This window comes from Macaca nemestrina, chromosome 7, assembly GCF_043159975.1.
Source record: "Macaca nemestrina isolate mMacNem1 chromosome 7, mMacNem.hap1, whole genome shotgun sequence".
Taxonomy (NCBI): domain Eukaryota; kingdom Metazoa; phylum Chordata; class Mammalia; order Primates; family Cercopithecidae; genus Macaca; species Macaca nemestrina.
In genome coordinates, this window is record NC_092131.1 from 44184785 (window position 1) to 44205463 (window position 20679).

General features: G+C 43.5%; 1 protein-coding gene across 12 annotated transcripts in view; it reads right to left on the reverse strand.

Annotated features, from left to right (window-relative positions):
* The window catches only part of LOC105473730 (spectrin repeat containing nuclear envelope protein 2), a 377206-nt gene extending 361484 nt beyond the window's left edge, over nucleotides 1–15722 (reverse strand). For 7 of the 12 annotated variants that reach the window (XM_071100038.1, XM_071100032.1, XM_071100031.1 and 4 more), the window contains exon 1: nucleotides 15565–15721. The gene's annotated coding sequence lies outside the window, so the exon portion shown is untranslated. Of the gene's footprint in view, nucleotides 1–1856; nucleotides 1878–15560 lie in introns of those variants that run through there. The other 5 variants (XM_071100037.1, XM_071100034.1, XM_071100026.1 and 2 more) reach the window with 3 other exon arrangements.
* Nucleotides 15723–20679: the final 4957 nt, after the last annotated feature.

The window sequence follows — 20679 nt, forward strand, 5'->3', positions numbered from 1 at the left end:
GAAAGGGCCAGTTGTGGTGGCTCATGCCTGTAACCCCAGCAATTCGGGAGGCCGAGGCAACTGGATCACCTGAGGTCAGGAGTTCAACACCAGCCTGTCCAAAAAGGCAAAACCCTGTCTCTACTAAAAATACAACAACTAGCCGGGTGTGGTGGCATGCTCGTGTAGTCCCAGCTACTCAGGAGGCTGAGGCAGGAGAACCGCTTGAACCCGGAAGGTGAAGGTTGCAGTGAGCCGAGATTATGCCACTGCACTCCAGCCTGGATGACAGAGCGAGACTCCATCTCAAAAAAAGAATAAAAAGGATGAGAGAGAGAGAAAGAGAGGAAGGAAGGAAGGAAGGAAGGAAGGAAGGAAGGAAGGAAGGAAGGAAGGAAGGAAGGAAGGAAGGAAGGAAGGGAAAAGAAAAGAAAAGAATGAAAGAGACGGAAGGAAGGAAGGAAGGAAGGAAGGAAGGAAGGAAGGAAGGAAGGAAGGAAGGAAGCCAGCCGAGGTGGTTCATGCCTACAATCCCAGCCCTTTGGGAGGCTGAGGCAGGAGGATCACATAGTGGCATGAGCCTGTGTTGGGAGACTCAGGTGGGAAGATTACTCAAGCCCAGGAGTTTGAGGCTGCAGTGAGCTATAATCATGCCACTGCACTCTAGCATGGACTAAAGAGTAAGACTATCTAAAAAAAGAAAAAAAGAAAGAAAAAGAAGCTTTTTGCCCACTGTTGCAGTTAACTGGCAAATTTGTGTAACAAATTAACAGAACTGGTTTAGCAACAAATGAGATACACAAGGTCTTGAAATTATAACCCTAGGTATGTTGCCGATTTGAAAGGTGATCTAACAGCATTTAAAGTAAGTTAAATTTTGTATTTATGGGGCTTTCAAAACCACAGTCAAAAATAAGAACCCAAGCCTGAGTAACATGGCAAAACCCCATCTGTACACAAAACACAAAAATTAGCCAGGCGTGGTGGCGCACACCTGTAGTCCCAACTGCTAAGGAAGCTGATGTGAGAGGATTGCTTCAGTTCAGGAGGCAGAAGGTGCAGTGAGCAGAGATCATGCCACTGTACTCCAGCCTGGAAAGCAGAGTGAGACCCTACCTTAAAAACAGAAAAAAAAAAAAAAAAGGAAGAACCCATAGTTATGAAATCTCAGTAACAAACCCTGATATCAAATACCTAGGTGAAAAGGAAAAAGGTCAAATTCTAGCTACTTTGCCTAATTATTCCCAAGGTCCCAGGTGTCAGAAACATTTAAATGAGATAAACACACAATTGTCCATAGCAATTATCTCTAGGAAGAGAGACTGCAAGAATGGAAAATGAAAGTAATATGGGGAAGGGCTTTTGCCCATGTGTGCGTGTGCATGTGCGTGTGTGCGTGTGTGCGTGCTGCGGTTTTTGTAATAACAAAAATTCCTTAAAAGGCATTCAAAGTCTGATCAGACTTAATTTTTATCTGCATCCATGAGCTTAGCATAAGGATTACACATTTCATTATCTAATAAAGGGGACACCATTAAGGAAAAGAGCAGCATTCTCTCTGCCCCTTTGGCCTCTCCAATTGAACTAAAACAAGATTTATTAGATTAAGTTTTTACCCACTCCAAAACAAATGTTTCCATTTCATCAGAAGCAAGAGAGAAAAATCTTAAAGGACATTAACTTTCAAGCAGCTCAGAAGGGAAAGGAATACTAGAACTTGAGAAATAAAATGGAGAAGGAAACTCCCTTGACACTCTTCAGGTAACAAGGAGAACCACCCAGTTAAAGAGCTATTCTCTCCTCATAGTGAAAGCCTGAGGTGGAAACTGATGAAAAATGTCCCACAGAGCAGCCTGCTCACTGCCTCGGGTACTCACTCACGTATCCATTCTTCTGAGCTGAAAGACAAAAGATAAAAATGAGAAGTGCTTTAAAATTAAAGTTGATGTTTAAATATCAGGTCTCTTCTGAGCCCCTACTTTTTCATCTTAAAAATACTATTTGCGGCCAGGCACGGTGGCTCACACCTGTAATCCCAGCACTTCAGGAGACTGAGGTGGGTGGATCTCCTTAAGTCAGGAGTTTGAGACCAGCCTGGTTAACATGGTGAAACCCTGTCTCTACTAAAATACAAAAATTAGCTGGGCTTGGTGGTGGGCGCCTGTAATCCCAGCTACTCGGGAGGCTGAGGCAGGAGAAGTGCTTGAAATGGGGGGCAAGGGAAGGGGGGCGGAGGTTGCAGTGCGCTGAGATCATGCCCCTGCACTTGAGCCTGGACAACGAGAGTGAAACTTTGTCTCAAAAAAAAAAAAAAAAAAATTGCTACCGATAAATAATTTGCAAAGATGCTTAGCATAAAACCTGAGACACAGTGGGTACACAATAAATGTTAGCTTCCTTCTTTCAGAACTGAATTTCCAATTGCTGGATAGATCTCCCACTAATCTTTGAGCTCACCAGACCCATTAGCCCACTCCATTGCTGGACTATCCGATTTATCCCATACCTTCTCCTCCTGTATTTTCTCTCTCTCAAGTAATGGTATGAACATTGTCTTTGGCACCTAGTTTCGAATTATCTGTCTTCTATCTCCTTTTAATCCCCTCTTACTCTGTTCTCCAAATGTCTTCATCACTCACCTGAATTTCTGAAACATCCTTGTAATCAGACTCCCTGCCTCTCCAATACATCTTTCAAAACATTATTGCAAAACAGAGCTCACACCAAACACCTGCTTTGGTTCCCCACTGACCATGAGAATATAGTCTCAACACTTGTGTGTGAAAAACCCTCCAAAATCTAACCACAAGTCATCTATCGGCCTTCTCTCCCACCACACCCTGCCATTAATTAACCCTGTGCTTTTCTTCAACCCACAATCTACTCTCCTCCACTCTCCACCCATAAAAGCCCTACTCATCATTCTAGGCCCAGCAATACACACTCAGCTCAAATGGCAAATGTTTTACAAAATTAGCCCTAACTTCCCCAAAGTTGGCATTAATCACTTGCTTTATGCACCCCACAGCACCTCGCTTGTACTTCAATTGGCACTTCTTCCATTCTAGATAATACTACAGTGACTTGTTTACAAGGCCCTCTCCCCTAGTTCCTGAAGAATTAGGGCTCATATCTGATTCATTTCTGACTGTCCCCTAAACACCTGTTATCTAGCCCTTGTATACTACACCCTTGAACTGAATGCAATAACTAGCATTTGTTACCATGTGTTCTATAGGTACTATGCTGTCTGTTACCTGTATTATCTCAGTATAAGTATGTGGGATTTTAGTTTCACTTTTACAGATGAGGAAACTCTACTCAGATAGGTTAAGTAATTTGCCCAAAATAACACCTCCAGTATATGGCAAAGCTAGAACTTGAACCAGGGGTCAGAATGATTTCATAAGCCATGCTTTTAACCACTACACTGTACCACAGACATTTCTAAAATTCACTTGTTCCTTTAGAATGTATGCGCATGGAGTACTACTCAAGATCAACACCCAGGGAAATCATATTTAATCCTATCAGCACATGGAGGTCCTTTTGGTTCTGCTCTAGTCCAGGGGCATAAACAGGCAGACTCATGATATCCCAGATTCATTTATTTTTCTCCTTTTTAACCCCCACTTCCAGTCCTCACTACCCCTGAAAAACAAATTAGAAGAGAAATGATTTGGAAGGTATAGATAGAAAAAGAATTCAATCTTTCACTCCTTGTGATACATATAACAGTAAGTGTATAAGATTCAGCAGCCATATATAAGCTAAAAGAATCTGTTGGATCATTTCAAAACATGCTCACCCTGTTCAAACCTGAAATCAACAGCAGTTGCTAAGAAAACATATGACCGACTGCAAGACAACCTGATGACTCACCCAAGGAACAAGCTTACCTTCCAGTTCTCAGAAACTATCACCAACAGAGAGTCTTTGTAACCAAATCATCAATCTGTGGTTACAAACATTCAGAAGTTTTTTTCATCCAGCTCAGAAGGGACTATAATCAGTACTGGATTAAACACTTTTACAAAATTAATTATTACCCAGCAGAGGGGAGACTTTCTGCAATGAAAAATGTACAAAGACTACAAAGGTAACTTATTTTCTTTTAAACAAAGACGTATTAACAGAGGAAAGATTCTTACTCAGTGTCATCAAATGAGTGACTACAAAGGATATTACAATAAGAGCACACTTAGTAACCTATTTTCTTTGCCAACACACAAGTGCAAATACTAAAACACATCTTTGCCAGGCGCCGTGGCTCAGGCCTGTAATCCCAGCTTTGGGAGGCCGAGGTGGGCAGATCACCTGAGGTCAGGAGTTCAAGACCAGCCTGGCTAAACCCATTTCCACAAAAAATACAAAAAATTAGTCGAGCATGGTGGCATGCGCCTGTAATCCCAGCTACTCAGGAGGCTGAGACAGGAGAATTGCTTGAACCCGGGAGGCGGAGGTTGCAGCGAGCTGAGATCGCACCACTGCACTCCAGCTTGGGCAACAAGGGTGAAACTCCATCTCAAAAAAATAATAACAACAAAAATCAAAAAAATTAAATAAATAGAACGTATCTTTAACTCTTTAATAAACAGAATTCTAATAAACAGAATTCATGATAATCATTCCTTTTTTCTTTCTGAATCACTATCTCAAATTTTTGAACTAAAAGCTCTAATATGCATTATTCTATCAACAATCCCATCATACACTGGCTATAACCTACCATTATACTGTAGTAAAAGCTTATATGCATTTGAGTTGTGGGGGTTTATATTTGTTTGGAGCCATGAGAGACAGTCTGGAACAGCTTATTTATATTGTTGAAATGTACAATTAAGATAAAAATTTCTTGAGTAATATTTTAAAATGAAAATTCGCTAATTCCTATGGTATGACCCATTAATTCATGTATCACACAGAAGCGGCTAAAGATGAAAATCTCAGTCATAAGTGATACAATCACCTTTTCCTCAGTATACCACAACTTGTCCTCCAAAGCCAAAGTACGAGAAAACAGGCGGTATGTCTGTAAATCAATTCCGTCCCCACTCCAAACATGAACTATCCCATAACCTGATCTCCCACTAAATGTTATCGCTAACCTTGAAAAAAAGACAGCATGGAGCACATTGACTAAGATGAATGGATTTTTATGCATCCCCACATGCTGAATACCTTTTCTTTCCAAATGAGGCAACATAACTGCTGAAATGAGTAGTGACAATTCTTAATTTACATATATTAAAAATCTGCCCCAAGGCCAGGCACGATGGCTCATGCCTGTAATCCCAGCATTTTGGGAGGCTGAGGCGGGCAGGTCACTTGAGGCCAAGAGTTTGAGACGAGCCTGGCCAACATGGTGAAATTCCATCTCTACTAAAAATACAGAAATAAGCCAGATGTGGTGGTACAAGCCTGTAGTTCCAGCTACTCAGGAGGCTGAGGCAGGAGAATCACTTGAACCCAGGAAGCGGAGGCTTCAGTGAGCCAAGATCACGCCACTGCACTCTAGCCTGGTGACAGAGTGAGATTCTGTCTCAAAAAAAAAAAAAAAAAAAAAATCTGCCCCAAAACCTTCAAAACCTTCTAATATCTACCTTCCTAAAAACCTGCCTTCCAAATTAAAATTTCCCCTTCAAGTATAGTAATTCAATTTTGGCAGGGCATGCGTGTATATTCTTTCTTACTATTTTAGAATATTATCTACAAGCATAATGCACATATTGCTAACATAATGACAATACATAAAATGTTTTAATAAAATGTATTCACAGTAGTGACAATTATACTTATTTTTGCTGGGCACAGTGGTTCACGCCTGTAATCCCAGCCCCTTGGGAGGCTAAGGCAGGAGGATTTCTTGAGCCCAGAAGTTCAAGACCAGCCTGGGCAACACAGTGAGATCTCGTCTCTACAAAATACCGAAACACGAGGCTGGAGGATCAGTTGAGCCCAGGAGGTCGAGGCTGCAATGAGCCATAATCACACCACACTGCACTTCCACTTGGGTGACAGAGCGAGACTTTGCCTCAACAACAACAAAAGTATACTTGTTTTTAATAGGTTTTATGCAAATAGGAATATATGTACATGTGTCCACCTGTTGTTTTGTTTTATCCACCTTTTGTGTAAATTAGCTCCAGATAAGTTTTATCTATAATGTAAGGGAAACCAGGAAATGGCTACATGTGATTCAGTTTCAAATTGATTTCTAGCACTTTAATATCTCAAATAATTTAAAATCCAATTATTTAAGGATAAAATGGTATGATGTATGAAATTTGCTTCAAAATAATCCAGCATGGGCGGGATATGTGAGGACATGGGTAAAACCAGATTGACAGGATTTAATAATATTCATTCTGGGTAATTGTTACACAAGAGTACATTTTACTGTTATCTCTGCTTTGAATATATTTGAAATTTTTCATAATAAAGTTTTTTAAATCAAATTTACTATTGTTCCACTGCCAAACAACTGTATCATTTTGAATTTGTTTTACATGCTCACTTCAGCAACACATATAGTAAAACTGAATTTGTTCTACCTACATTCGTTTTTTTCTTTTTAGACCGGGTCTCACTGTGTCTCTCACAGCTCACTGCAGATTCAATCCCCCAGGCTCAGGCAATCCTCCCACCTCAGCCTCCCTAGTACCTGGGACTACAGACATGCACCACCATAGCCCAGCTAATTTTTGTGTGTGTGTGTGATTGGGGTCTCACTATGTTGCCCAGGCTGGTCTCAAACTCCTGGGCTCATGTGATCCTCCCACCTCAGCCTCCCAAAATGCTGGGATTACAGGCATATGCTACAGTGCCCAGCCTACATTGCAATTAATGTTGTATATGATATTAGTGCCAACTACTGCTCTTAAAATAAAACAGAGTAGGGCCGGGCACGGTGGCTCATCCCAGCACTTTGGGAGGTCAAGTTGGGCAGATCACGAGGTCAGGAGTTTGAGACCAGCATGACCAACCAACATGGTGAAACCCTGTCTCTACTAAAAATACAAAAATTAGCTGGTTAGCTGGGTGTGGTGGCGTGCACCTGTAATCCCAGCTACTCAGGAGTCCAAACCCAGGAGGCGAAGGTTGCAGTGCACCGAGATTGTGCTGCACTCCAGCCTGGGCAACAGAGCAAGACTCCGTCTCAAAAAAAAAATACAATGGGGTAAATATCACATTTCTTAACCATACGCATAGACTTGAAGAGCTGGAAAAAATCTCAGAGACTGTGTAATCCTCTATGCCCATGGTTCACAGTCTGCAGTATGCATCAGAATCACTTAGAAGGCTTATTAAACACAGATTGCTGGGCCCCACTGTCAAGGTACACTCAATAGGTTGGCCACTCCTGGTCCCTGGACCCTACTTTGAGAACCATTGCTCTAGCTGACCATGCTTTGCCCTGCTCATGTTTCCACTGCAGTGATCACCAGTTTCCACTGCAGTGACTACCACTGAGATTGCATGTTCCTCTGCTTATGGGCCTTTCTGCTTCTAGACAGCTTGCTAGTGGCAAGAGACATTGACTTTCATCTGTGTGTCAGAGCCCAGATTCAGTAAGTATTCAAAAAATCATTTGTTGAATGAATTAAATAGGGGTACATTTACACAGCCCGATAGAGAAGAGCTACTCACTGATAACAAACTGCATGCAGTGGTAGTACCCAAAGGGAGACTAAAAGTCAGCTGGAACCAGAGCAACAAGTAATTGGCAAATTCTACAAAAATTCAAGCACCACATCTCAGATTGAAGTTTCCAATCAAACATGGACACTGACAAGCAAAAGCTTGAGGCTGCTTTTTGTCAAATGTGTGACTTTGACCTGAGGGGCTATTAGCAAGTGCTTTTCATCTCACACACCATCAAAAGAAAGAGATGCTTTCACACTTATCTTTCAACTCAACGTTTCTCAGGGTCTGGAAAATGTCAACACCGGAAGATTGATTCCTGCTCCCCATTCACCTCCCTCCTCCTAATGCAGCCTAGAGGAAAGAAAAGGAGGCAGTGCACCCTGCAGAGCCTGTCTGGAGGGGAGGTTTCTCCAAGTGCAGGTGTTCTGAATATTGTAATACTCTGCAGTATTCTAAAATATGTTTCTATAACAGCAATGGTCTGCTCTATGATAATTTAGTGGATTTAGTTTAAGAAAATTAGTTTCTAGACCAGGCACAGAGGCTCACGCCTATAATCCTAGTACTTTGGGAGGCCAAAGCAGGTAGATCACTTGGGCCAGAGAGGCAGAGGTTGCAGTGAGCCAAGATCGTGCTACTAAACTCCAGCCTGCTGGGCGACAGAGCTAGACGGACGGACGGACGGACGGACGGACAGACGGAAGGAAGGAAGGAAGGAAGGAAGGAAGGAAGGAAGGAAGGAAGGAAGGAAGGAAGGAAGGAAGGAAAGAAGGAAGGAAGGAGGGAGGGAGGGAGGGAGGGAAGGGAAGGAAGGGGGGAAGGGAGAAAGAGAGAGAGAAAGAAAAGAGAGAAAGGAGAGATGAAAGGAGTGGAGTCCACTCCTTTAGTGCGGGCTGCACATAGTGACTTGCTTGTTTCTTTCTTTTCTCTTTTTCCCGAGGCAGAGTCTTGCTCTGTTGCCCAGGCTGGACTGCAGCGGCATGATCTCAGCTCACGGTAACCTACACCTCCCGAGTTCAAGCAATTCTCCTGCCTTAGCCTCCCAAGTAGCTGGGATTACAGGCACATGCCACCACACCCAGCTAATTCTGTATTTTTAGTAGAGATGGGGTTTCACTATGTTGGCCAGGCTGGTCTCGAGCTCTTGACCTCGTGATCCCCTGCCTCGGCCTCCCAAAGGGCTTGGATTACAGGCGTGAGCCACCGTGCCCAGTCAATCTTAAAAGTATTTTAAACTAAATACAAATAAAATCACACCACATCAAAACTTGTGACATGTCACTAAAGTAGTACTGAGGAATAAATTTAAAAGACTAAACACCTATATCAGAAAAGAAGAAAAGTCACAAATCAATGACCTAAGGAAACTGGAATAAGAACAAATTAAACCCAAAAGTAGAAGAGAGGAAAAAATAAAGATTTGAGTGAAAACCAATTAAAGGGAAACTAGAAAAATATTAAACAATATCAATGAAACCAATAGCTGGTTCATGGAGGTCAATAAAATTAATAAACCTCAAGCCTAGAGTGTCTCAACCCTGGCACTACTAACACTTTGGCTGAATAATTCTCTATTGAGAGGATCTCACCTATCCACTGTAGGGTGTCTAGCAGCAACCTAGACCTCTGCCCACTAGATGCCGGGAACAAATGCGCCTCATCCCTATACCAGACATGGTCTCCAGACACTGTCTCCAAAAATTACCAAATGTTCATGGCATAGATGGGGTAAACTTCCGCCCATATTCACACCATGAACAAAAATTAAAGTACATGAACCTAAATGTTAAACCAAAACCTTATAAAAATTTTAGAAAAAAAATCATAGGAGAAAGCCTTTTTGACTTTGAATTAGGCAGATTTCTCAAATATAACACCGAAAGTACAATCCATAAAGAATAAATTGACAAATTGTACTTCATCAAAATTAAGAACAGTATCTTCAAAATATATTGTTAAGAGAATGTAATAAATTTGCTATGGTTTAAATGTCCCCTCCAAAACTCTGGTGAAATTTAATTGCCATTATAACATTATTAAGAGGCAATACTGTTACAATATTACAGTATTAAGAGATGGAACTTTTATCAGGTGATGGGTTATGAGGGTTCTGCTCTCATTAAAGGATTAACGCCATCATCACAGGAGCAGGTTCCTTATAAAAGAATAAATCAGGCTAAGCGTGGTGGCACGCACCTGGAGTCCCAGCTACTCAGGAGGCTAAGGCAGGAGAATCGCTTGAACCTGGGAGGTGGAGGTTGCAGTGAGCAGAGATCAAGCCACTGCACTCCAGCCTGGGCAACACAATGAGACACTGTCTCAAAAAAAAAAAGAAAATAGGCTGGGTGCAGTGGCTCATGCCTGTAATCCCAGCACTTTGGGAGGCTAAGGCAGGCAGATCACTTGAGGCCAGGAGTTCAAGACCAGCCTGGCCAACACAGTGAAACCCTGTCTCTAAAAAAAATACAAAAAATTTTTTTAAAAAGGCCAATGTGGAGATGCACACCTGTAATCCCAGCTACTCGGGGGGCTAGGGTACAAGAATCACTAGAACCCAGGAGGCAGAGGTTGCAGTGAGCCAAGACTGTGTCACTGCACTCCAGCCTAGGTGACAGAGTGAGACTGTGTCTTAAATAAATAAATAATAAAATAAAAAGAATAAAACAGCTCCATTTTGCTTCTTTCTCACCCTCTCTTTGCCCTTCCGTCATGTAATGATACAGCAAAAACGCTCTCACCAGATGTCACCCCCTCTATCTTTGATTTCCCAGTTCTAGAACCATGAGCCAATAAATTTCTGAACATTATAAATTACCCAATCTGGTATTCCATAATGGCAGCACAAAATGGACTAAGCTAAGACTGAATGTAAATGTTTGCAAATCTTATACCTGATAAATGACTTGCATCCAGAATACACAAAGAGCTCTCAAAACTCAGTAAGAAGGAAAACAACAATGCAAGAAAACAGGCAAAAAATTTGAGCAGACACTTCAACAAAGAAGATATACGGATGGTAAATAAGCATATGAAGGCCGGGCGTGGTGGCTCACGCCTGTAATCTCAGCACTTTGGGAGGCCGAGGTGGGCGGATCACAAGGTCAGGAGATCGAGACCATGGTGAAACCCCGTCTCTACTAAAAATAGAAAAAATTAGCTGGGCGCAGGGGCGGGCGCCTGTAGTCCCAGCTACTCGGGAGGCTGAGGCAGAATGGCGTGAACCCGGGAGGCGGAGCTTGCAGTGAGCCGAGATTGCGCCACTGCACTCCAGCCTGGGCGACAGAGCGAGACTCCGTCTCAAAAAAAATAAATAAAAAATAAATAAAATAAAATAAGCATATGAAATGATGCTCAATGTCATTAGTCATAAGGGAAATAGAAATTAAAACCACAATGAAGTGTCACTACACAACCAACAGAATGGCTATAAAAGCCTGACCACCCCAACTGTTGGCAAGGATTTGGAGCAACTGGAACTCTCATAGACTATTTTGGTTATATTACATAACCACTTTGGAAAAGTATAGTAGTTCTTTGAAAAGTTAAACATATGCCTACCATAGGATCTAGTCATTCTACTCCTAGACATCTACCCAGGGGAAATGAAAGACATACATACAAAGACTGTGTATAATGTTCATGGCAGTTTTATTTTTAATAGCCAAAACCAGAAACAACCCAAATGTCTATCAATGGGTGAAAAGATAAATGAACTGGGGTCTATCAGTACAATGGAGTACTACTTAACAACAAAAAGGAATCAACTATTGATACGATATGGATGAGTCTCAAAATAATTATGCTAAGCAAAAGCCAGGCAAAGAACAGAACTTACTACATGATTCTATTTACATAAAATTCTAAAAACGCAAACTAATCCACAGAGTCAGAAAGCTATCATTGATTGCATGAGGAAGAGGGATTCAGGGTATAGCAAGGGGCTACAGGAAGGCAGCTTCACAGGTCTATACATACATCAAAAACTTCTCAAATGTAAACAAGAGGCCAAGGGTAGGCTCATGCCTGTAATCCAGCACTTTGGGAGGCTGAGGTAGGAGGATCACTTGAGGCCAGGAGTTGGAGACCAGCCTAGGCAACATGGTGAGATCTCTTCTCTACAAAAAGTTTAAAAATTAGCCAGGCATGGTAGTGCGCATGGTAGTTACTCGGGAGGCTGGGGTGAGAGAATCACTTGGGCCCGGGAGGTAGAGGCTACAGTAAGCCATGATCGTACCACTGCACTCCAGCCTGGGTGATAGAACGAGACCTTGTCTCAAAAAAATAAAATAAGTGAATGTGCACTATTCCAGATATAATCTTTTATTTGATGAAAGTAGGAAAGGGGGCATATGACACAGACCCTTTGTACATGTGAAAGCAAGTATTTTGTCTTTAAAAAGAAAAAAAGGAGGGAAACATACAGTGAAGACTCAGAGAATAGGCTATTGTATTTAATATTATTTCTTAATTAAGATGTTGCCAATCTGAAATATTTCATAATAATAAAAAAGGAAAAATGATTATATTGTTTCCAATTTGGCTTGTCCCACTCCCAAGCAGAACTAGGGGCTTCCCTCCTTCCACAGCCCCCAGGAGTACATGTGTATACTGCAATAGCTTGTCTTCACACTAAACTAACAGCTTCATCAGGATAGGGACTATGTCTTTTGATCTTGACATAGTGGTAAAATATAGGTTTGTTAGAGTCGGTGAGCCTGGCTTTGTATTCTAGGCTCTGCCACTCACCCCCTGCATAATCTCAGAAAGTTATTCAATCTCCCTGATGCCCAGTTTTTTAAACCATAAAAGGATTAATAGGCTATCTATGAGGATTTCATGTTAATTTCTCCAGAAAGACCCTGAATAATCTGACACCTGATTTCCACTCTGTCATTTAGTCTTACCCTCCCTTGACTTGACAGTGCTCAGCCACAATGACCTCTCAGTTTCAATAAATCCACACACCTCCTAGCTCTTTCCCGCCTCGAGGTCTTTGAGCATCCTCTCTCTCTGCCAGATTTTCTTCCATACCTGTCTCCTCTCTACAACCTCTTATGCCAGAACAATATGGCTAGCTCCTTCTCATCTTCAAGTCTCAGTTAAATGTCACGTCCACCTACAGGCCTTCTCACCATTATTCTAGGAGGCCTTGGTTATTCTATGTCCCAGCATTCTGCTGTACCCTTCTTTCCACTCAACATTCATTCAAGTTATTGAGGACCTACTATATGCCAGTTACTGTTCCAGATTCTGAAGATGTAACAGTGAATAAAACAGCTCCAATACAGTTCTGAAGGATATACAACCTTCTGAAAAAGACAGACAATAAACAAGCAACATATGGTAGGCAGCCATAAGTGCTATGGAGGAAAAATAATAACTTATGAAAGGAGGAATGGGAGTCGCGAGGATGGTTGTGATTTTAAATTTGGAGGTTAGTGAAGGCTCACTGACAAAATAACATCAAGTAAAGAAGTGAAGAGGGTCAGGTCAACAAGTGCCATTAGAGATATGGGAGCTAGGGCCAGGGGGTCATTCCAGGCAGCGCACAGCAAGTCCAAAGGCCCTCATGCAGCAAGAAAGCTAGTTTGGCTGTAGACACTCGAGTAGGGAGGAGAGCAGCAGATAAAATACGAAGGTAAGGGCATGGAGAAGCAGGGAAGCCAAAAGAGGTGTGCTCTGGGAGCCACTGTCAGGTCTTTGCCATTCACTCAGAGAGAGACAGGAAGCCAATGGAGGGTTTTGAACAGAATGATGTGATCTGATTTACCTTTCAAAACCTGCTATTAGTTTAGCAATATATTTTATTTCCTGCCTAGATTCCCCACCTAGCTAAGGGCAGGAACCACTGCTGTGTTGTGCACCACTATCACCCCAGCACCTAGCACAAGACATTGTAGGTACTCAATAAACAATTACAGATGAAAAAGGTAAAAAGGTAATCTATGTAAAGTATCTACTGGTACAAAATAAGCATTCTATAAGGGGTAACTATTATTATTCAGATCCCCAGAAGCCAGCACACTGACTGGTATATGTAGGAGTTTGAGTAAATAAATAATCTTGTGAAATTATTGAACATATATGTTTAAAACATATAAGTAATGAAAAATAAAAATGAAAAATGAACCAATTGCTTTTCACCCGTTCCTTCACTTACTAAAATGTGATTCATTCAGTTTTTAAATTTTACATTAACTCTCACCTTATGCTAGTGAGAGCACTACTCAGAATAACCTCATTGTGACTCAGTTCTCTAAACATTCTGCAATATCCTACAACACAATTAACACGAATCCACTGAAATGCTAAACAATTTCTAATTGGGTAAATTTATTCACATGATTTTTCAAACAATTTTAAGGCTAGCTGACCAAAAGTGGTTTGAGTTTGATTTTTTTAAAATTCAGATAAAGCTTTGTTAATTAAAACGTGGACAAAGACCTAAACATTTCCACTTTTTACTTATTTTGACATCTCCATTCTTCACCACGAAAAAAACTTAATAAGGATTACACCTGTTCCCACCGCCCCAGGGGGCCGGCCCGGCTAAAGCCGTTCAGTAATTATCTCAGGAAAAGCCCTTGAGAGTCTCCACAGCTTTCCAGAAAGACAACTTGGAGAAAGAATCATGCATGAAAGCATGAAAACACACCAAATATTCATCCCATAAGAGCTGAACACTCTCCTCTGAACATGTTTACGATGTCTCTGTGGCAAGTACCGGAGCGGTGAGAAGGCCAGGTGTGGCCCGGCATGGTTTAATTGTATTCCCCACCTCTAAAAATGATCGAACCCATCCTAGCATAGCCACATAGTATCTGCAACGAAGCCTTCGGAACTTCTAGCAAAGCAGACAAAAGTTGCTTCAAATCAAACAAACTCAAAAGAAAAAAAAAGCGATGCCAAGTGTGGAGCGGCTCGAAAGAACCCTCACGGGTTAGCTCCGACTTGCCGGTGCTTGTACACAATCGTGCCTGCGGCGTCCAGCTCAGACGCTCCCTTTCTCGGAGGGAGGGGAAATAACTTTCGGAAACAGCACGCGTCCACAAACGCGACGCTACACAGGACTTCTCAGCCTCCATCAAATAAGGCGCTAATGTTCCCAGCAGCACTAATTCCATACACAGCCCCCGCCCCGCCCTTTTCAACAGAAGAGAAATAACCTAAGCAGGAGAAGGTGCCACCGTCAGACCCTAAAGGCAATTTCAGACAACAAAGCCCCCAAGCAATCGAAATGGAATTATAATCCCCGCCGTCCGAGGGCCCCCCGCTCCCGCAGAGGCTCTAAGCTGCCGCGCCCGCCGCCGCCCCTCCAGTACCCGGGCCGCCAGTCCCCGCGCCCTCTGCAGCCCCGGTGCGCCCCGACTCGCGGGTTCCCGGGTCCCCCGGGCGAGCCCCGCACCGCCCACGATCCTGCAATCTCTGCGCCACGGCTATCCGCCTTCCAGCTCACGCGGCGTTCAAAATCTTTCCCGCCCAGGCGTGACGCGAGGAATGAAAACAATCAGCGGCCCCCGAGCGCCGGGGCCTGGGCCTGGGCCCGGGAGGGGGCGGCCGGGGCGCCGGGGCACCGGGGCACAGGGGCACAGCCTCCCGCGCAGCGCCTGCCCAAGCCGGGCCGACCGGCTGGCTGGGGCCCGGAGGTGACACAAAGAACCCGGAGAGACAAACGCCACCCGCTGGCGCTTGCTCCAATCTCCGGAGCGCCCCGCCCGCTGACAAGTTTGCGGCGCCCTCCGCACACCCCTCTCTCCCCACCCGAGCAAAGTTTCCCGTGGCCCGGCTCGGACCCTGGCATCGGGTCGGTTCCAGTCTCCCGCCGCCCCCGCCCCCGGCTCAGGGACCTTTCCCTCTCTCGCCCTCGCCCCTTCTCCTCCCTCCCGCTCTCTCCAGGGCGCACCGGGGTGCTGGGGCCCTGTGGCCGCGCTCACCCACCGTCCGCCCGGCCAAGGGGCAAGAGCGCGGGCCGGGGCCGCCCGAGGTCGGCGCCCCGCTTGCCTGGCTCTCTGGATCGCGCCTTTTGCTCGCTCTCTCTCCTGCTTTCTCAGGTTCGGCCGAAGGCTCTGGGCGCAGCTGAGCGCGCTCAGCTCCTTGGCGCTCAGAAAGCTGCAAACCACGCCCCGCGCCTTCCCCGCCCGCCGCCCGCCGCCGAGTCCCGCGCTCGCCCCTCGGCGGCCAGTGTGGAGCGCGCCCGCCAGCGCCGGGGCGGAGCAGCAGGCCCCGCCGCAGCCCGGGGCGGGCAACTTTCTCCCAGTGTTTTGGGACATCCGAGGTGGTGTGAGGGAGAGACCACCTCGCAATGCAGGTTCACGACCCTTTTCTTACCCGGGGCTGGGGAATCGGGAGTCACAAACTCCCTCAAAAAGCTCTTCTGGACGATTTCAGCAGGGGTCTTCTCCAACACCCGTAGATTCCCGGGTCTTGGAAGTAGGAGTTAGAAAGCAGATCTGCGATTAGCTACCAGACCATGAGCAAGTCATTTCACCCCGTGGGCTCTTTGTAAAACGAGGAATTTGGATTCGAAGGCCTTTAAAATCTGGATCCGTGTTTCGTAGTGTGGTCCGGATCTCGGGGTCACCTGGAGAGAAGGGGAGGCGCTTGTTAACAATACAGATAACTGGGTTCCTCCTTACCCTTAGATGAGGGGAATTGGAGAGCTGTCTCAGTCGTCCGACGCGACATACATCATCCATGTCTGAAAACTCACTGCGAACTGCATCCTTGGAACTGCGTCTTGCAGGTGCCAATTTGATTTTCCAGCACATACTCAGTCCCTTTGGACCCAGGATGATGTCACTTGACTCCCACTTACCTCTTGGGCTGTGATTACAATATTACTAAGGCACTTGAAGTTCCAAAGAAAAGGCACACCTCACTATTATTACATTTAAAAAGCAGCAGCTTTTCAGAATTTCTCTATTGAGTTTCTATCACAATCAAATTTAACTTTTTCATTTCTTAGACAGGGTCTCACTCTGTCGCCCAGGCTGGAGTACAGTGGCGCGATCTAAACTCACTGCAGCCTTTACCTCCTGGTCTCAAGACATCCTCCAGCCTCAACCCCCTCATTTCAACCCCACCCCCACCCCCACCCCGCCCACCGCCTTTAGTAGCTGGGACCACAGGCGCACACTGGTAATTTTTGCATTTTTTTAGAGTCAGGGTTTGGCCATGTTACCCAAGCTGGTCTCAAACTCCTGGCCTCAAATGGTCCTCTCACCTTGGCCTCCTAAAGTGCCAGGATTACAGGCATGAGCCACTGAACCTGGCCTTAACTTTTCTTAAAACTCCAAGTTCATATATATGTCTGTGGCTACAGAATCTTGCCTGAATTACTTAAATGACTCAAACTAGATGGCAAAGAACAGAGATTAGATGTTTTATAATGCATTCAGCTAACATATATTAATGGGGGAAATTAGTTGTAACTTGTACCCACAATTTGGAACAACTGTTTCAAAAATGTTCACCTCTATGACTACCAGGATGATTCAGGCAAATTATTTGAAATGCACATTTTATTGATGGTCAGTAGCTCAACTCTTCACAAATGCAGAGTTCCTTGTATTCCTAGATTATCTTTCCAATGGTATTACCTCTCAGACTACCTAGCTTTGCATTGTTTATTAACAATGGCTTGAGTCACAACAAAGATCTGTAAACCAAGAAGAACTTTCTGGTTTGTTTGTTTGTTTGTTTGTTTGTTTGTTTGTTTTGAGACGGAGTCTTGCTCTGTCACCCAGGCTGGAGTGCTGTGGCGCAATCTTGGCTCACTGCAACCTCTGCCTCCTGGGTTCAAGTGATTCTCCTGCCTCACCCTCCCAAGTAGCTGGGATTACAGGTGCCCGCCACCATGCCTGGCTAATTTTTGTATTTTTAGTAGAGACGGGGGTTTCACCATGTTGGCCAGGCTGGTCTTGAACTCCCCTGACCTCGTGATCCACCCACCTCGGCCTTCCAAAGTGTTGGGATTACAGGTGTGAGCCACTGCGTCTGGCCATATGCTGTCTTTTCCTAAAACCACTTTGCTTGATGGAACGGATAGTTGCAAGCTAGAGAACCAATTTTAGGGAGAGGCTGGGCTCCAGGATTTGTGGAGCTGTCTACAAAATATTATCTGCTATTTTTCTCTTCTCTGTTCTATTCATTCTATTCATTTCCATTCTGTGTCTATTGCTTTATTTACAGTAAATCCTGCAAAATCATAATGGCAACAGTCTCTGGAGAAAATGTTAAAATTTCCTAGTCATTATTCCCTTCCAGGCATCTATGTTACAAGCCCTTGTTGAAGTGAAAGAATTGTTGCTCCATGTTGTCCAGTACACTTTAAAGAGTCCAGAATACAATGTCTCAAAATGCTTTTAGGTGTCTCTAATTAGACCCTTCTAATTACCTGTGGTGTCTCTTAGCCATCCTAGTTTGGATATTAAATTAATACGTACTTTTAAATCATTAGATTAGACTAATGACAAGTGCAATGAAACAGATCCTCTGTACTTTGAAGTGATAATCAAATATTAATGTTAAGCCAAACTGAGACACACCTAGTTCTTTTAAAACACAACCCTGGGCCTATAAATGGATGGCTCATATGGTTACATCTCTGACTAGGAAACAGTAAGGGTTGCCATGAGCCTGGCCATTCAGCCATGCGTACACTCTCCCATATACCGAAATACAAACATAGTATGATAACATAGTACATTGTCAGCCTGGCGCAGTAACTCCCACCTGTAATCCCAGCACTTTGGGAGGCCGAGGCGGGTGGATCACCTGAGATCAGGAGTTCAAGACCAGCCTGGCCAACATGGTAAAACCCCATCTCTACTAAAAAAAAAAAAAAAAAAAAAATTAGCCAGGTGTGGTGGCTCATGCCTGTAATCCCAGCTACTTGGGAGACTGAGGCAGGAGAATCGCTTGAACCCAGGAGGCAGAGGTTGCAGTAAGCCAAGATCGTGCCATTGCACTCTAGCCTGGGCAACAAGGGCGAAACTCCATCTCAAAAGCAAACAAAAAAAAGTATGTTGTCGTATTATGCCCCATGCCCCATCAAGCTTCTGTATTTTACAACAAACGATCCACTGGGCTCAACAGCCTGCTTGAGAGACCTTGCTAACTCCAATTGCAGTAAGCATAAGTTTTGCAAGTTGATCAAAATGAAAGCACGTCTGTGACTTGGTACACAAACATGCTGTGACACATGGGTGAGAACCACAGAAGTAGACATTCCACATATACTTGCACAGTGTACTGAGCAGGTGAACCAAGAGTCACTAACAAAAATCATGGTCTGAGGAACTTAAGAGAGTTGGCTATCCTCATGCCATTAAAGAAATGCTAAATTCACCACTCTAAGTTAGGCAGCAACTCCTCCCTGTCACCTGATCTCATGGCACAAGAGTTGCTATTTATATTTCTGCATCCCACCCTCAACTATGAGTCCCGTGTATTTATCCTTGCATCCTGAGTGCCTAAACAAGAATGGCAGCAGATTTTATCTTAGGAGCTAATTCCAGTCGTATACTTGCATGCCATGTTTTAAAAAATTGTGGGGCTCCATCTAGATTTGGCAAGAAAGTATACAAATTGATTAATGACTGATTCTCTGTCATGAGCACAGAAGGTGGTAGTGTGACAATGCTATCATGTATTTATCAACCGTGATGGTAATAGGAGATAATAATGTTAAGTGATTCACCAAATGGATAAGTGAACTTAAAAACAACACAAAGTCTCTTTATCTGAAGAAGCAGGTATAATATTCATTAATCTGAGTCAAGGTGAGACCATCTCATTACTTACTCCTATTGCATTACTATGTTACTACAAAAGACAAAAGGAGATTAACTTAGTGCTAAACACTCCTTGTCATGCTATCTCTGTTTAACTCGAGGAACAGTCTTTGGCTACAGTATTTTTTACCACTTTGGGAGTGCTTGTATAAACCTGGATGAAAATAGCTAGCCAAGAAAACAGCTCTGTTTTTCCAAGAGTCCGATCACACCCTGTAAAGGCCAGAGCTCCTTATCTCATTCTGGTCTTGTTTCCTGTCAAACTTGGAAACTAACAGAAGTAAATGTTGGCTAATTGCTCCCTTGACTAATGTGTTCTTTCTGACCATTGTCCTAATAAAAGTAGAAAGTTGCATCCAACGAGATGCAAGTTGGTATTGCCAGTTGAACCACAGTCCAACATTCTAGAGACTGAGGAAAAATTAAAAGGAATATGCCGTGATTCAGGGGAGCTGTGTGTGTGAAGTGCCAAGCGGGGAGCCCGGCGGGCAGTGAGCACTAAACAAATGATAGCTGTCATTATTGCAATTATTTCAGTCAGTAACTGCGGGGCGTGGAAGAGTATTATTTCAAAAGCACTTTATTGAATAGGTCAATTAAAGTATTAGATTTTAAAAATTCCATAACTGACCGCAGTTTACACAGGAGAAGACTGAAGCCTTAAAGTATTTGCCTAATAAAACTAGTAGTGTCTGTCCCTAAATTAGAACCTGGACATCTGTTTAACAGAAATAAATGCATCATTTAAAGAAATCCTATTGTATGTCTTGTTTGTTTTACCCTCAAATGCAAAGTGATGCATTAATCATATTGCTCAGCTCACAATAAAAACAATAAAAATAAGAGACCTTAACATTTCTCTCTCAGGCTAAAGCAGGTCTAACCAACCAAATTAAGCAAGGATATAGAAAATTTAAACAATATATTAATAATAAATAAGATAGGCCTTGGCTGGTCTGAGTGCAGTGGTGTTTACAACTAATTGATCACAACCAGTTACAGATTTATTTGTTCCTTCTTCACCCCCACTGCTTCACTTGATAAGCCTTTAAAATAAATAAATAATAAGATAGACCTCCTGGATATGATATATATTAAATTTTACACCTCAAAAATACAGAAAGGGCCAGACGAGGTGGCTGATGCCTGTAATCCCAGCACTTTGGGAGGCTTAGACAGATGGATCACCTGAGGTCAGGAGTTTGAGACCATCCTGGCCAGCATGGTGAAACACCGTCTCTACTAAAAATATAAAAAT